General features: G+C 48.3%; 1 protein-coding gene across 5 annotated transcripts in view; it reads right to left on the bottom strand.

Annotated features, from left to right (window-relative positions):
* The window catches only part of prim2 (DNA primase subunit 2), an 80,115-nt gene that overhangs the window by 54,616 nt on the left and 10,936 nt on the right, over nt 1-14,563 (bottom strand). The window lies entirely within an intron of this gene.

Below are 14,563 nucleotides of genomic sequence, written 5' to 3'. Positions count from 1 at the left end.
CCTGAACCTTACGAACACGCTCTCTGCGGCTCATCACAGTTTCCCTTTGTGATGAAGAAGCAGGTCGGCACTCACAGCATGCCTCTGGATCCCTTTTCACTCGTTCCTTCTACAATAGCCCCGGCTTTCAGCTTACCGCCACACAACAGCGCACCACGTCTGAAATCATTTCGGAGAGAAAACGCCTTTCATGCGCCACGGACACCCCCCCGCGAGCCGCCGTCTTTACGCCGCCGTACCGAAAGCCGGCTAATTAACCTGGCAACGAATCCTAGAGCGGCGCTTCTGATTGGCAGCCGGGCTGAATCGCGGGCGGCTTGCCGAGTTACAGTAACCGCGGCTTTTTTCTGATTAAATTTTTTCACAGCACACCCTGGCACCAAGCTATTTATACGCGGCGACAACGTATACGCTTATCCAGGCGGCAGACCGACTAATTGCGTTACCTCAGATAAATCCGCAGCGAATCGCGGCCCACGCCGTGCGTCTCCGCGTGCAAAAAGCCGAGCGGTTCCAGAAGTCTAATTGAAATCTCTGCTAATGCAGGAAATGCGCCCGACCGTTATCGGATCTGACTTCCTGAAGAACAGCCCGGGTTCACCATTTTCAAAACAACTGCTCTAATGAGTCCGTTGCGGACGGGTGGGATGTGGAGTGACGCGGGTTCGAGAACACGCTCGATGAAAGTGTCATACTTTTGCTCACCTCCACGTTTTATTCCACGCCGACGAGAGTTGAGAGGAAGTGGCATCATTCTGGGAGGGCTGCTATATTTATAAGCCTGTCAGGCCACTCCCTTCTGAGGCGCGGAGACTAGTCTAGGTGAAACAAGAATCCGGTATTTGAGACAACGAGCACAATTTGAAAGAACCTGGGAGTGCGTGGGAGCGCATTTTATTTCTCTGCATTCTGATCCACAGGTTCGGAGCGTTCCAATCTGGGCCATAAATATTGTCAGGCAACCGGCGCCATGGCAACCAATTTAAGTCGCGGTTCCACCGTTCCTTAACCCGGTCGAATTGCGCGGTACGCACGCGGCTAGGTTTCGAATCATTCCTCCAGCGAGGGGTCGCGGCTAAACAAGGCTGCCCGTCTGCGAGAATCAATCTGAAATCAATCTGCGAGAAAGTGTGCTTGCGTGTGCGTGTGTGTGTGTGTGCGCGTGTGCAAGCAGAGCGAGCAGACAGAACTTCGCTTTGAGCCGTTTGATTTTTCTCGCTGCGGCTCGAGCGAGAACGGGAGTCGTCGCGTCACACCGAGCGGATTAAGGCGAGAGCTCAGAAGGCAAACACCCAAAGACAACTGATGCACTTCATCAAAAAAAAACTGCCAAGATTTTACGCCCGATGAACTCCCCCCCCCACCCCACCCCCCACAGTCAAAGAACAAACACAAGAGCGCCGGCTCTAGCATCAAACGGAGACACCACCAGCGCTGGAAAAGTATCAGGCAGAGTTCCCGCGCTGTTTTGGAAGTAATAAGACAGCCCTAACAGAGATGAGAAAGAAAGGTTCTCACGCAGTCGAGAAGCCGTCTCCCTCGCAATTCACACACGGTTAAAAAAAGCAGAGCAAAATCTCACACCGTCACAAACGCACCCAGAGTTCCTGCACGCAAGAGCGCGTCTCATCGAGGTCTCACACCGTTAGGACTGTATAAGCGAGTTCAGAAACCATTGTAGTTCTCACACAATTACGAAGACATCAAAGCAAGCTTTCGTAATGTAAACAAGGTTTTGCGTGCAGTTTTCACAGTTGACAAAGTAATGCGTTGAGGCCCCGCGCACACGCGCTGTCGAGAAAGCGTTACACGGAGCGTTCACGCTGAGAGAAGGTATCAAAAAGAGTTTGCAAACTCCAGTAAATTTGAGCCTTCAAAATATCCCGAAAACGTGGAGTTCTCACACTTAGAAGGCATCAGAAAGAGTTCTCACTGTTAAGATCGCAGAGAGTTTCTCCCACCGCTCTGGAATTCAGTTTGGAGTTCTCAACCTTTGACGTCTGTCGGGGCTGGGCTCCCGTACCTGCGCAGTCCTGACGGCACACAGTCGCTCTCTGCTCCCCTCCCGTGCGCGGAACGGACCCCTGGAGAGGAGCTCCCTCGCTCCTTTCCTCAGAACCCCGGGGTCTCACGGGGGGTACGCAACCGGCGAGCTCTCGCACGGAGCCGCGCTCGACGCCACCGCCGTTTTCACCGACAGCCGAGCTACACGCCGCTCGCTGCTGGGGTGGCGTTTCGAGCGGCAGATTTATTCGTTTCCGCGGTACCAGTCCTGCGAGACAGATACACGTGTGAATAGAGCCATTTCTTTTTGCCCCCCCGTTTGTCTGTCCTTCTTTTCTTGGTTTAGTGAGGACCTCAGATTCCCCAGAACGTAAGATCGCCAAGCGGCACACGCATCCCAGCAGCATTACACTGTAGGCTTGATCGATTTCTCATCGACCGATTGCAATGGCTGTAGTATTTACTGTTTGATAACAAATCTAAAATTGTGGAGTACGGAGGCAAATCAAAAAATATGTTCTCGTCCCAAATGTTATGAAGCTCACTGTAGGCACTGTGGAACATCTAAAGCAGTAAAACAGCACGTCGATTTTTTAACCGTTATTCATATTTGTTTTAAAATATTTCACAAGTGAGACACATTCCCCACCCCTGCTATAAAACACCACAATCAACTAAATGTTAATGACGGTGATCAGAAAGCCGGGATCAATAACACCTTTCAACAAATTTGCTTTCATTCATTAAACAGCGCAGGCAAAACCAAATTAATTTAATCTCATTTGATCAACAGACACTTTTCAATCAAGAGCGAGTGAGAACAAGGGAAGGGATTAGAATAAGATTAAAACCAGAGATAAATGAGACTGAGTTAAAGCAAAAGCAAAAAAGCAGCAAAAGTTGGGTTTGATTCCCCGCAGAGTTCGGGAGAAGATTGAGGAGAACAGGAAACGACAGCCTGTTAGCCCGGTATTGCAGCACGAAGTCATTTCTAATATTTATATATCAGTTCCTTCACCCAGCATAACACCATCATTAATTCACTGCCCTATAACTTTTTCTGTTGCTAGGAGCTAAAAGCAGGCTTCCATCCAGTGAAACGACCCCAAACGCCCGAGCTCCCACTGAACACTCATCGCGTAACACGTTTATCGATGCCGAGCGTGGGCACGGCTGTCCTTACGCTGCGCGCGAACTCGAAAAACTATTTCCAGGCTCGGTTCAAACAAAAACACATCGAGTTTCGGTACAAGAGGCAGTGACTCCACGCCATTAATCCTTCCTGTTTACCGACCACTGCTAAACATTAAGAAAAAGCCCCTCACATTTCCTTTGACGGCATTTATCGATATTTGTGATTAATGCCACTTCACAAAGTTGTAATACATATTATCCTGAAAGATGTAAGCTGCTGCAAGCCCACGGTGATAAACTGCTAGACTTAAAGATAAATAAATAAATAAATAAATAAATAAATAAATAAACAAAATACGTACATTTTTCTTTATGTCCAATGCTTTTGGTATTAGTAGGTAACCTGCACTCTATAAATGAAATACAAACAGGTGGTAAAGTGGGGAAGCAGGTAAATATAGCGAAGCAGTTACCGTGGTTTCGACCTTCGGTATGCACTTATTGTACGTCGCTTTGGATAAAAGCGTCTGCCAAATAAACGTAATGTAAACATGCCAGCGCCTACCATTTCCCCAAATACCTTTAGTGGCCATCATAAACAAACAAACAAAAAAGTAAAACAACATTTAGCTTTCACAACACCGCAAATAATAAATTGGACATCACTGCATTTCTGGGCCCAGATTACATCTGAAACATGATTTGGATTCAAAATATCATTCAAAAACAAACCCTAATTTGTCTGAGAGATAAAATGTCAGCCTAGAGGTAAGAAATGCGTTTTAAATCTACATGCACATTACCTCATGTCTCTTGCTTTTACAGTTTGTGTTTCAGCTTGCTAACATCCCAAAAACCCTCTCTCCATTTTGAAGACGTCACTTTTTGTCCAATTAGTTTATTTTCTTTGCCTGTGTTACACCCGGAAGCAATTTGTCTGACCCAAATATCAAACACTATATCACTGAAAATTGTAATAGATATTTGTATTGCGATACCTTGCAAGTACCACCTCTCTGCACTATGTGGGTGTAGTTTGCAAACGATGACATCATCAAATGACACCTCCGTCGATGTGTCATAGCACAGATCTTGGGGGTCTCACCTGACCTGCATTTCCCCCAGAGAGATGAGGAGACGGCATTGTTCCCAGTGAATATTTTTTCACAGGAACAAGGTCGAGACCAGCTGGTACTCACCTCTGCGTGTGAGTGAAAAATCGCTTAAATAAAAATCGCTCACGGGTTTCGAGCGAAAAGCCCTTCATAAAACATTCAGACCCCCCCCGCCCCCCCCCGCCCCCTGCCTCCCCCCTTTCTCCCGCGCTTACAGGAGGCGCTACAGCGGAAGAGCTTCCAGACATTTTAAAATCGCCATTTTACCCAAATTAGTCACAGGCGCCCGCCCAAAAAAACGTCCGCCAACGCTCGGACGTTCGCTTTGCCACGAGGCGCTAGGCTAGCCAAAGGCCGAGACGCTGGACGTGGCAGATTCAGCGGCGAGGCGATCCCGGCTCGTCATAACTCTGCCCTCGGACACGCCGCCCGGCGCCAGGGATGAAATGCCACCCCGTCCCGGTAATTGGCATCCGGCGGCGTGCTCTGCCAGCGACTTCATTCAGACCGACGAGCCCTCCTGTCAGAAGGGCACGCCAAGCTGGGAAGACTGAACGACCCCGGCCTCGGGCGAATCCTTATCGGAGAAGCGAGAGGCTTCCACGGCGGGGTTGGAGGAGGGGGGGGTCGTTGGCAGGGGCGGGGCGGAGGAGCGAGGACACGGATAGACACAAAAATAAATAAATAAATAAGCAAACAAAGCAGCGGGAGTGGTTCTGCCGGGCGCGGAGCCTCCGCTCAGGATCGGCGGCGGCGGCGGCGCGAGCGCTGATTGAAATTCTCCGGGCGAGTCGGCGGAGCGAGAGGGCAGCGGCGCTACAGAAAAGCGTTTTACTCGCTCGCCCTCGCGAAACCGGGCCGGGGGGCGCGGCGCGAGCAAATGGCAATGCATTCTGGGCCGCCGCCGCGCCCGTTCTGCCCCCCCGCTGAGAGGAGAACTACGAGCCGGAGAAGGTGCTCAAAAACCAAAACAACGCGGCGGGGGGGGGAAATAAAAACCCTGGATTACAAACGGCCGAGGCTAAAAGGGAGGGTTCGGACCGCGGGGGGGGGGGGGGGGTCCGAGCGCCGTCTCGCGCCGGTCGGCACGGGAACCCAAACAAACAGCCACGGGGGTAGGATTAAATCTTTAAATAGGCTCTGGAGCACATTTTAATCTGGCGTAGGGCCTAACAATGAAGATGGTCATCGGGCTGCTTCAATTTTAGAATGGAAATTGGAGCAGGCTTTATTTTGGGAAGAAACACTGGAGCAGGCTCTGATCTTGTGATAGGTACTGAAGTAGGCCGAAATATTTGAGAACAGACATTGGAACAGAATTTATTTTCAGAAAGGGTTTTGGAATAGGCTTTAAGACGAGAACAGCCATTGGCGTAGGCTTTTCTATGAAGACTGGAGTAGGAGTAGACCTTAATCTGAGACGAGACATTGGAGCAGGCTTTAATTTTTAGAATGGCTATTGGAATAGGCATTAATCTGATAACAGAGTTTGGAGTAAGATTCAAATTTAGAATGTGTATTCTATTAGGTGTCACTGTTATAGATTTTACTGTAGAATGGAAGAATGGAGGTAGAACATCCAGAATTAATTAAGATTGAAAAAATTGGCGCTCTGGCGTGGCGAGGAAGTGCGTCTTCCGCCCCGTGACTGCGCTGGCACAACGGCTCAGACTGGCACCTCCGCTACGCCGACTTCCTGAAAGCCGGCGCAGGCACGCCATCCCCACTTTACACCGCAACCCCCTTCCCGTCTTCCCTTTCAAAATAAATAAATAAATGAGAAGTGATTTATATTAGCGGCTTGTTAGCGCTGGCATGGAGGAGCCTGGTGTAAACACTGGCAGAGGAGAGCTTCCTTTAACTGTGTGTTAAGGAACTGTGCGCGAGGGGGAGGTGGGAAGGGGGGGGGTGGGGGGGCTGTTATTCATCGGTCAATCCACCTCGGCAAATGAAAACATATGCTGGCCGCGCGTTCCGCTCGGCGAGAGAGCTCGGGATATCAGATGGCAGAGGAAAATGAAATGTGTCAATCTTCATACGCCCGGGCCCCCGTCGTAAATCAAGGCCCGGGAACAGAACGTTACGAGAGCCAAAATGGCTTCCGGAGGGCAGCGGCGAAATCAACTGGCAGTTTAAAAATCGCGGCCGACGGTCCGAATGAGTTTCTCTCCTCTCTCCTCCTCCCTTCGGTTTGACGAACGGAAAATCGTACCTGGGGGGGGGGGGGGGGGGGGGGGGGAGTGCTGGCGGTGAGAAGGCATACAGTATGCTGCTCACGCACCCCACCCCTTCATAAAAAAAAACAGGGAAGGAAAAAAGGCAGGAAGTGCCACAAAAAAATGCAAATAAAAAAGTAATAGATTGCGTTGCGCGGAATTGAATTGCATGCGCTGGCATTGCTTTACACGCGCAATTCATCTAGGCGGCCGACGCTTTTCTCAGACGGCCAGATTTCCTTTGTTTTTGAAAATATAAGCATAATATTGTTTTGTTTTTTTTTTTTCAGCCGAGGGATTTATAGCGGGGCCTAAACAAATTTAGACCCGGGGTGTATCTGGGATATTTGCATGAATAACCTGCGATGACTAATGCCTCGTACGTCTGAAAAGCACTCTTTGCCAAATCAGGCCCGCGAGTGCACGTTGCAACAGCAACGGAAAGTAATTTCTTTGTCATATTCTAATGGTTAAAGAAAATAGAGCGTAACTTTTCGAATATTTTGCATAAACCCCAACGCGTGTCGTTCTTGAAGAGCATTAAAGCTCGCTGACAAAATCATTTTCTTCCCTTGATGCTTTTTTATGTTTAATCGTTGTTTTGGAAAAACACGCCCGTGTTCGTATTTTTTTTTTTTTTTTTTTTTTAAACAGTGCGGAAATCGGGTTGCGCTGGACTGAGAGAATAAACTCAGGATATGAAAGACGTGAAGGTACCCTGGGATTTTCTCAGAGTTTTTACACCTGATTATCCGAGAGACGAGGTTTCCTTCCTGGATAACGCAATTATATTACACACCTAAACAGATAAAGCAGTTTTTTGCTCTTACTTTTATCTTTTACGCTTGAGCAATCTGTTGACAGTTTACACCCAGTATCCTACATATATATTCTGTCTTACTATATGTTGTGCTAGGCAAGGTGAGATCTTAAGAATCTTTTTGTTACGGAGTGCTATACCAAATTAAAAGAGCTTTGTCTGTTAATTGATTAGGCCGCGTGTAGACTGAGCCGTAGCCAGCGAACGGCTCTTCGTAGACCCCCAACCGACCAATAAGGGCACACAAACAAAGAATGCACGCCTAATGTATGCAGCTCTATGGAATTCTTCTTCTTTTTCTTTTGGTCTCCCCTAAATAGCGTCAACGCTAACCGCGTGAAGCGCACAGACCGCGCTGCCACGACACCTCCCGACCGCTGCCACGGAACTTAATTAAAACACTCAATCAAGCGCCGAGGTCGGCAGTTCTCAAGGTTACGAAGCGCTCTTTGTTCCCAAGGCTGTCACTGTTTTTTGTTCCTCAAAATGTTTTCCCAATACGCCTCTATTAAAATCAGCCATTTTACCTCCTCCGCACCGCTCACTGCGACCTCGTTTGTAATATCAACCGCGGAGGGCAAGACTGAGTCTAACTAGAACGCTAACTGAAAAGTATGATTACGATTACAATTCAAAGAAAAATTTAAGCAGAACACCAGTGCGACAGCAGTCACGCTTCCTCATTTGCAACGTAGAAATTGCCTATCAACTGAAAACACTCCAACGGTGTGTCTGACTACTGCCGTCTGTAGTCTATTACCGATCAAAAATAGACTTGTGTATGAAAAAAAAAAAAAAAAACCCTCTCAAGCCCGCAAAAACAGAGGATGAATAATGAATATATTTCTCTTGCTTGATCTCGCAGCACAATGAACCGGAGCGTAGAGCTGCAGTCAACGACAATCCAATAATACAGAGAAAATGAGTCTCGGAAACTCAGAAAGACCCTTTGAACTCCCCGGAAAACCCAGGCACACATCAGCGGGCTGAAGTCGGATGCTCTTCTGGATGTGTAACGCCACACTGATAGGAGTCATACGTAAACTTTATTTTTTTCTCATTACTTCTCAGTATAAAAAGCTGAAGGGTCTTACAGGCCAAAGCCCCCCCCCCCCCCCCACACACACTGGAGGTACAGATTGGGCGTGTTGTTCTTGTGCTTCCGGTGTGCAGTGGATGCGCCGGGGCGGGTCGGGCGCCGTGAGGTTCTGGCGTGTGACCTTCATCTTCGGAACGCGCCGAAGCCCGGCAGGCCGAGGTCCAGGCCGACTCCGACAAACTGCCGTTCACCGCCGTCTCCTTCGCCAAACGGCACGCTTCCCCCTCGACCCCGGGACCCGGCGGCCGCAGCCTCGGACGCGTGCCCTCGCGTCCCTCAGACGCTCGCGGGATGGGCGTCAGCTGCGGTGATGGTGCTCGCTCTAAGCGGGCGCCGGCACGCACCCCATCCAAAAAAACAGGGTGTTCATTTTACCGACAGAGCCTTCAAAAGCCTGGCTGGAGAGAGGGTGCCAGGCGGTGGTACGAGGCGCCAGGGCCAGAGGAGATCAAAGCAGCATTGCCCTCCCACCCCCCACCACCCCCTGTCCTGGCACCCTACAGACTGACCTGCAGGTCGAACGTCGGTCCCGAATCCGGCACAGCCAAAAGCTTCGCTACATTTACAAAAACAATATCCTGCACTGCTGTCATTTTTTCAGTTTTCGTCTATCTGCTTCTCCGGGGTAATTTATTAAGTTCATATACAGCAACTAGAGCTGCAAGAATTGATACAACTAAAGGATTTAATCAATTTGTAAAAACTTTTTTGGTTTCATTTGAAAGTGATCTAATTTTGAAAGGATGATTAATCGGTTAAGAATTAATTTAAGATCCTTATCATTCCTCATCAGTTTTCCTAAAGCGTCCAAAAATAAACTGGTGCTGCCGCTTGCTTTAAATTAAATGACCCACGAGTGTATCCAATCATCTCCAGCCTTCTGCAATTACATCCAATCATCTTCAGTCTTCTGCCGTTACATCCAATCATCTTCAGCCTTCAGCCATTACATCCAATCAGCTTCAACCTTGTGCCGTTACATCCAATCATCTTCAGCCTTCACTTACATCATCAGCTTCAACTTGTGCACATCCAATCATCTTCAGCCTAGTGGTACATCATCATATCAGCCTTCGCATTACATAAATCTCTTAACGTGCCAATCCAATCATTCAGCCTTGTGTGGTTTACATCCATCATCTCATCTGTGTCAGTACACCCAATCATTTTCAGCTTTGTGCAGTAAAGTCCAATCATATTCACCCTTGTACAGTATTGTCCAATCATCTTCAGTCTTGTGCGGTTACAGCCAATCATCTTCAGTCTTGTGCTGTTACATTCAGTATGACAGACAGTATGAGGTCACATCTTAAGTGCAGAAGATGTTCCTTTCGGTAGTGATTGCTAAAGTTAAATGTTCAAGTAGGAATGTTAGCGTTCAACCCAGATACAAATCAACCCACATAATAGAATAGCCAAACTGAATTTGCTTCATAATGTAAGCCAATCATCAAAAATGTCCGTGAGATTGAATGGGCGTCAGTATTGTTCAGTTCAGTGCGTCAAACAGTGTAAAAGTGTTTCAAAAGACAGAACGTTTTTTTATAGATTATTTAATTCCTCAAAAAAAAGAAATAATAGTCAAAATAATCAATGTCTGCTGACCTACATTCAACAGCCATTCCTGAAGAGGTTTTTCTTTTTTTTTTTTGGTGGAGCAGGTTGCAGTTAATTTATTTAAACGTATTTCTGGGGGAGCGCCTCCAGTTCCCCAGGAAAAGGTCATTAAGCGCCTCCCAAACCGCACGGCAGTAAAATCGGAATAACAGTTGTCCGCGGTTACCTCGCGCCGGATACGCAGCGGAGGCCAAATAACCGAAAACGTACCCCCCGGTCAAAGTGATGTCTCCCAGTCGGGATGCAGTCGGGCTGCTTAATATTCCACCGGCCGGTCCCTTAATGTGGCCGGTCTTTCTGCAGTGCACCGTGGGAGATTTCCCCGAGTCCCCCAAAAATAAAAGCGCTACTGGGCTATCTAACCCGCCGGGGTTAAAAATGACTCTCGCCGCACTTAATCACATCGTAACGGGCGCTCGTGTTCCCCCGGTCCCGCCGAGCGGGTATTTTAAATTGGAAACCGCGAAAAAAGGTGATGCGTCTTTCTCTGCAGTCGCTGAATAAATTTTTTTTCCGCCATGAAAGTAGAACTGTCAACGAACCGAATTTACAAGTTTGAAGGAAAAAAAAAAAAAAAAAAAAAACGAAAAAAAAAACTCTTCCTGCATTATTCGTTCGGCCGTATCCTAGCAACAAGAATCCGCTGATGTTTTTTTTTTTTTTTCGAGCAAAACAAGAGGACCGGATACAAATCTGTTGGGTCTCGGTTTGTCAGAGAAACGAGAAGCCAAATAAGACGGGAGGCTCTGGCTCACACGCCCCGCACGCCGCACTTAAGGCTCGCTGATTTGGGCTGGTTTAGCTGCATAACCATGCCGACACACGTCCCGTACGGAACACAGCACAGCGTGTCTCCGTCCCGGAAAAAAACTCTGGCAGACACGGATAAACTTTTGATTTGTGGGATTTTTAAAAAGATGTGTGCTGCTTTCTCCCCGCGTACCATCCACGCCCGTACACACCGGCTCGCAAGTTCCCAGAGTTCCAGCTTGATGTAGCCTAGAAGCCCTGTTCCTCTACAGCAGGGATCATCAACTCTGGCCCACGAATCCAAATCCAGCCCTGGTTTTCTTTTCTCCCGGGTAATTAGTGCTACTGATTGGCCAGACTGTCTTCGCACCCGACTCCCAGGCAAAGGGAGGGTGGAAAACCAGCAGGTCTCGGCCCTCGAGGACCATGAGTTGCTGATCCCTGCTCTAGAGAACCCACTTAAAATTAAAAAGGGGGTATAAAAAGCACATCTAAATCCAGAGGAATGGGAAAAGTATTAAACATTGTACTACATAATGGTAGTCATGGTAATGCAACCCCACCCTCTGGTGACAAATCACCACAATGCACCACTACTCAGCACGGTGTCAGTAGCTAATCGCAACTCACGATATACATACAGAAGGAATGCCTGAACATTTGTTTCACTTGCAAAGCAAGCAACCCAAACTCTGAAGTTCCTCTTGGGAAATGCGGCTATTGAAGTCGCGGCAACTAATCTCTTCAACCTGCCCTACCCTCACCCCACCCAAAAAAAAAGTCCACCTCTTTCAAAGGAGGATTTTCTGTTACACTGCTGCGTCAAAGCAGTACATTTACTTTGTGCGTCCAACATTGAACCCTTGCACTGTAAATCGATCTACACAGCTGCTCAAGACTGTTTCTGTAAGGATAAGTGCTCTGTGATAAATATTCATTGTTAAAAGCCACTTCCAGATCATTTCCATTAATAGCGAGGGTCACAGACACAGTTCCGAAAGTGTCGAAGCGAGAGGTTTGCCTACCGACGTCTTTGAGCTTAAAAACTGGGTCAGAGGAAATCTCCCCCCCCCGCTTTAGGGATAGAGATGGTATTTGGGTTTGGTCATTAACCGGCTCAGCGGAATTCGGCCTGAAAGTTCCGTCTCCTAGCGGCTTTTATTGGTCCGTGTTGCTATCGCACATTTAACAGGAAATCACTTTCTGCGTTGTTCCTCCGACATGGAGAAATAGTTTTTTCTCCGTGTTTTATTTTTAATAGACTCCCTTGTAAAGCGTCCGTTGTAAATCACCGTTCGACAATCTGTTTTGCGAGAGGCCCCCGCGCAAAAATAAATATTGACTGACGAGCGTCGCCGACGCGCTCCGGCGAAGGCGGCGAGAGATAACGTCGCGTTCGTTTCGCGAAAAAAAATCGATCGGTCGCTCGATCCGTAACCCGTCGCCGTTTCCTGTCAAAGTTTCTTAAGAGGAAGCGGCTAAACGCAAACCGTCGGAGAAAACGGAGAAGCGAAGGCGGGATCAGATTAGATGGAACAGGAGATGGATACAAACAGGAAGTCGGAACACAGTGACAGAATCGGCGTATCGCCCGGCCTGCTGTATCTGAATCATACGTACGCGGCGCTCGCCGCTAGCTGAGGAGCGGCGGCGGAGACGTCACACGCCGACCGCTCGCTCAGGAGAGAGGGGGGGAAAGAAACGAGCGGAACACTCGCCTCAGGTGCTCCGATGGCAACAAGGAGACGATCCTCCTATCAGCTGAAGAAACGATGAAGTGGATTAAAATTTTGAGCCAATCAAAAAACGACGCACGCACGGCGGTATTATCGATTATTAACAGAGGCCAAGGAACCGCCAGCCTCCCGCAACCTGTCAGACGCGGGATCCGATTGGCCGACCGACCTTCGTTTACCAACGCCGCGTTCGCAGACCAGAGCGAACCGCACCGTGTTTGGTCTCGTTCCTCACAGGGTTCTTCCTGCGTGTGGAGAATGCCTCGACAAAAAACGAGACCGGCGTGGGCAGCAATAAAGGCCATTTCGAGAGCTTTGCGCGCGCGGAGGATCAGCATCATCTGAGCGGGCGACGGCAGCCGTACTCCAGACTGGTGTTATAGCGCCAAGGACGCAGAAATCCACACCAGCACTTCCGGTTTCAGGCTGTCAGCTTGCGTTTGCAACCTCTTTCTTCCCAAATAATTTCTTCTTGTTGAGCTGTTTAAGAGATTAGAATTCCCACCACAGCTGACACCTCACGTAACATTTACAGAATTTAGAACTCTGAGCCTTCCCTCTGGATGTCTGACGCAACTCCCAAACTGCGTTTGTGAAAGAGGAGCATAAAACAGGAACAGTAAATCATTAAATGATGCACTTTGAAACAAATACTGGTAAACTAAGTTAAAAAAAAATGCAATTCCCATATGTGCCTATATAGACTGTGGGGAATTAAAAATCTTATTACCAAAAAAATAAAATAAAAAAACAGATACTAAATAAAGAAGGGTTCGGTGAATTCGATCGATCCAAATGTCTGGTTTCTAAATGAGGCGTCACGTTGTCGCGTTAGCACACCAAATATCGCTGGAGTATAATTACAACACGAACAGACAAAAATTGGGGTCACTGGAATACAAGGCAATACAAAACCTGCACAAGCAGAGGACCTCAGTAAAAGTGTGGTGGAATGAATGTCTGCTATAGGAATCAGGTGAGTTTAAGATGACGCATCTGCCCCAGGAACTGTGGCTGGGATTTAACCCCTGCACGGCTTTGGTTGAGATAGTACCTTTGCCCTGGTTTTGAGCAGTGCACACATACAGCACATATAATTACACATTCTATGCAGGCTAAACAAACATGTGCATTTACATATGCACATATGAGACAGACGCAGGTTAAACTGCGCCGTGCTGAAACCAGAGCAGGCTTTCTCCGGCGGTGTCTCTGCACACGGCCTTTCGCCGTTGGTGGGAGCAGATTTTTAATCTCAGGCCGGGGGTGACTCCCGACTCGCACTTAAGACGACATGCTCATCCGTCCTCCTCCTCCTCCTCCTCCTCCTCCTCTTCCGCAATCCTGTCTCCCCCCACCCCCCCCAACGCCAGGCTGAAGAAGCAATCATAGCACACCGGCAGGCAACCCACTCCACACGCGCGCACACACACACACACACACACACACACACAGACACACACACGCGCACACACTGGCTCATACACAGGCGCGTGCACTCACACACACACACACACACACACACAGGCACACGCACAAAGGCACACACACAAATGGACACACAGCACACACACGCAGGCACACACAAAAATGCATTGACAGACACACGCAAGCACACACCGTAAGAACTTAGCCACAAACATAAAACATAAATCCTCACACACACAAAAACATACCCTCTCATTAATAAGGGGGTGGGGCCACACACCACTTCACAGTGTGGAAAACGTCATGGACAGCAGTGTTCAACATGATGGGGGGGGGAAGGTTTAAACTCCAGAAAAATTCAACTTTCTGCCACGTTCATTTTCCTGGAATAAATATTAAGCTTCCGGCTCCATTTACGAAACTTCAAATCGTGTCAATCCCGCAGTTCTTAGTGGATTCCTGCCCACAAACCATTTATCGATTCACAGCAGCAAAAGAATATCATTAACACACTGAATAACGCGTGCACACCAGAGCCCGTTCCCTTTAATGGCCCATTATAAACACATTAATAGAAGTGACGTCCGCGCCAAAGCTTCCTCCGCCATGCAGCTGAAAATAAGCCGGGCCGGGGGTTAGTCACT

This window comes from Anguilla rostrata, chromosome 18 (assembly GCF_018555375.3).
Source record: "Anguilla rostrata isolate EN2019 chromosome 18, ASM1855537v3, whole genome shotgun sequence".
NCBI classification, from domain to species: domain Eukaryota; kingdom Metazoa; phylum Chordata; class Actinopteri; order Anguilliformes; family Anguillidae; genus Anguilla; species Anguilla rostrata.
The sequence above is the reverse complement of the archived record's forward strand: the minus strand, read 5'-3'. Positions and strand labels throughout refer to the sequence as shown.